The following is a 4,085-nucleotide window of genomic DNA, read 5'->3' on the forward strand; positions in this document are numbered from 1 at the left end:
GAATGAAGAACAACACCGGGAAGAGTGAAGACAATGCAAAGTTGAAGAATTTGAAAAACTGAGGAATTTCAAAAACGAAGAAAAACTCAAATTGAAGATTTTCAACTTTGGTTGGTGGTGTAACCCACCGTATAAGAAAGCTGATTTCAGACACCGCGTACAATTGTCGTAGGGCTCTGAGAATCAATTTCTTCGTTAATTTCTTCACACTTAGAGGGTTAGTCTTCATTGACTGAAGAAAAACATTACTTCGTGTATTGCGCATCTAAGTCATCAAGTCAGCATAAGTGTTAGGATGTGTGTCCATTTCAGAGAGCATTCGAAGATTCTAGGATATTTAGCTCACACCGCAACTTGCTAAATCTCTTGTCATCCAAGGGCTTTGTGAAGATATCGGCCAATTGATCTTCAGTGCTGACGTGGTCAATGGAGATGTCACCCTTCAACACATGATCACGAAGAAAATGATGACGAATTTGGAAGTGCTTGGTCTTCGAGTGTTGAACTGGGTTGTGAGAAATCTTGATGGCACTCTCATTGTCACAGTAGAGAGGCACATTCTTCACGTTGACGCCATAGTCCTTGTTTGCTTCATCCATAGTAGTTGAGCACAGCACGATCCAGCAGCAATGTACTCAGCTTCTGTAGTGGAGAGAGATGTGTAGTTCTGTTTCTTCGAGGACCAACATACTAAAGATCGTCTGAGGAAATGGCATGTACCGGATGTTGACTTGCGGTCCACGCGATCGCCAGCATATTCAGAGTCTGAATATCCAATGAGATCAAAAGTGGAGCCCTTGGGATACCATAATCCAAGTGTTGGTGTGTGAGCTAAGTATCGAAGAATATGCTTCACAGCCTTATGGTGTGATTCCTTCGGTGTAGCTTGAAATCGGGCACACATGCAAACACTAAGCATAATATCTGGCCTAGATGCACATGGGTACAATAAAGAGCCAATCATAGAGTGGTATACCTTTTGATCGAAGTCTTTACCATTTTCATTAGTGCATAGATGGCCATTTGTGGGCATTGGAATTTTGACCCTTTTCCAATCTTGCATGCCGAATTTCCTCAATATGTCCTTGAGGTATTTCTCCTGAGATATGAATATTCCATTGCGCTGTTGACGAATTTGAAGACCTAAGAAGAATTTCAACTCTCCCATCATAGACATTTGATATTCTTCACTCATCATATAGGCAAATTCATCACTATATCGTTGGTCAGTACAGCCGAAAATGATATCATCAACATATATTTGGCACACAAACAATTCACCATCATAAGACTTAGTGAAAAGAGTAGGGTTGAGTGGACCAGGTTTGAAGCCATTCTTCACGAAGAATTCCTTCAAGGTATCATACCACGCCCGAGGGGCTTGCTTGAGGCCATACAGGGCCTTGTTGAGCTTGAAGACTTTATCAGGATTCTTTGGATCTTCAAAACCTGGGGGTTGAGCAACATATACTTCTTCCTCAATCTTACCATTGAGGAATGCACATCGAAGTCAATGCCTTCAGTCTGTGTGTAGCCTTGAGCTACAAGCCGTGCCTTATTCCTCACCACAAGGCCATTTTCATCTTGCTTGTTGCGGTAGATCCACTTTGTGCCAATAATGTTGTGCTTGCGAGGATCTGGACGTTTGACCAACTCCCAGACGTTGTTGAGCTCGAACTAATGTAATTCTTCTTGCATAGCTTGAATCCACTCAGGCTCCAGAAATGCTTCATCTACCTTAGTGGGCTCTGTAATAGAGACAAAAGCGAAGTGCCCACAAAAGTTAGATAAGTGTGAAGCTTTTGAGCGTGTGAGAGGACCTGGTGCTTCAATGTCATCGATGATCTTCTCGATTTACACTTCATTTGCAATACGAGGATGAGCAGGTTGTCTTCGAGGAATTTGATCCGCATTTTCTTCAGGAGCATTTTCCTCAGCACCATTTTCTTCAGGTGCGCCAGCTCGACGTTCTTCACGTTCGGGAATGAATTCTTTAGCAGATTCTTCAGTAGGAATGACATCCTCGGTGGCCTTGAACTTGATAGAATCCTCAGGTGCTGGTTCATCTATCACAAAAGGTAGGTGCTCTCTTTGCGAGCCATTAGTTTCATCGAACCGCACATCTACAGTTTCAACAACCTTGTGAAGAACGGTGTTGAAGACTCTGTAGGTGTGCGAGTCCTTTCCGTAACCAAGCATGAAACCATCATGTGCTTTCGGTGCAAACTTAGAATTGTGATGAGGATCTCTAATCCAACATTTAGCACCGAAGACTTTGAAATAACTTACATTGGGTTTCTTGTTAGTGAGGAGTTCATAGGCAGTCTTCTTGAAGAATTTGTGAAGATATACTCTGTTGATGATGTGGCAAGCGGTATCAATTGCATCAATTCAGAACCGACGAGGTGTCTTGTATTCATCAAGCATAGTGCGAGCCATTTCAGCGAGGGTTCTGTTCTTGCGCTCCACGACGCCATTCTGTTGAGGAGTATAAGGAGCAGATAACTCATGAGTAATACCAAGTTCATCAAGATAGTCATCAAGACCAGAATTCTTGAACTCAGTTCCATCACTTCTGATGTGCTTGATCTTCACACTAAAGTTGGTTGAAGCCCTCGAGGAAAATCGTTTGAAGACTTCCTGCACTTCATGTTTGTAAGTAACAATGTGTACCCATGTGTAACGAGAATAATCATCAACAATAACAAAGCCATATAGAGATGCATCATTTGTCACAACAGAATAATGATTAGGACCGAAGAGATCCATGTGAAGCAATTCAAATGGTCGAGTGGTAGTCATGATAGTCTTCACTGGATGCTTGGCTTTTGTCATCTTTCCAGCTTCACAGGCTCCGCACAAATGATCCTTGAGGAATTTGACATTCTCAATGCCAATGACATGCTTCTTCTTCGCGAGCGTGTGCAAATTCCTCATGCCAGCATGACCAAGTCGTCGATGCCATAGCCAGCCTTCTGAAGCTTTTGCAAGTAAGCACACGGCAGGTTGTGGTCCTATAGAGAAATCAACAATGTACAAGTCTCCTCTCCTAAAGCCTTCGAAGACTAGACCCAATACCTGACTTTTGCCTTTGTCAGCGAAGATGATATGCTTTAGATGTGACGGTAATAAGGGAGCATCCATCAAGAGATTCTTGTCACCAGTCATGTGATTTGTACATCCACTATCGAGGACCCACTCATTTGCTTTGGGTTGATCATCCTGCAGATGAATTAGTGCAGCTTACAAACTCATATACTTCATTACTGAAGAATATGACATCAGTATCATCAGGTCAATTTCATCAAGCAATGTAAACAGATAATCAGTAGGAGGACGTGTGAAATGAAGGTTCATTTCATCATGTTTATCCTGCGTCCTATCAGGCACTGTTCAGGTCTCCAGCAAATTCTTTAGTCGTTTTGAGCACGACTGGAGACCTGACCCTGCATAAGAGATTAGTCCACTTCGTTTCACATAAAATGGGTTAGGGTAAGCATATGAATAAGCAGAGAAATTCTTCGAGGACTTATGAACATAATGATTTGAAGAATAATGCATATATTCATAGCCGTTAGCTTTACCCTGCGAAACAGAAGGGTTAGCACGATGATGATCATATGAGGACTTTGATCCTTTTGAGGAATTTGATCCATGTGAGGAATTTGGTCCGTATGAGGACTTGGATCCATATGAAGAATTTGGTCCATATGAAGTCTGGAGTTCCTATTCTTCACAGGTGGTGTCATGAGGACATTCACCTGAAGAATTTCAAGGCAACTTTTGGGAACCCAGCTTTTCTTCATAGGGGAACCGTTTCTGCAATTAGTGCCAACATATCTAGCAAATACTTCACCATTCTCATTTTTGAACAGTTTATAGTTGGGAGTCAAATGACTCATCAGAAGAATGAGGAGATTCACATGTAAAGCCAGATAAGTTGGATGGATCAACTAGAGGTCCCTTTGCAGCAACCCATGAGGTTTTGGGGTACTGCTCAGGCTTCCAATATGTTCCATCAGCATTGAGTTTCCTCTCAAAGGAAATACCCTCTTTCCTAGGGTTTCTGTTGAGGATCTGCTTTT

The sequence above is a fragment of the Triticum dicoccoides genome, chromosome 3B, assembly GCF_002162155.2.
Source record: "Triticum dicoccoides isolate Atlit2015 ecotype Zavitan chromosome 3B, WEW_v2.0, whole genome shotgun sequence".
NCBI classification, from domain to species: domain Eukaryota; kingdom Viridiplantae; phylum Streptophyta; class Magnoliopsida; order Poales; family Poaceae; genus Triticum; species Triticum dicoccoides.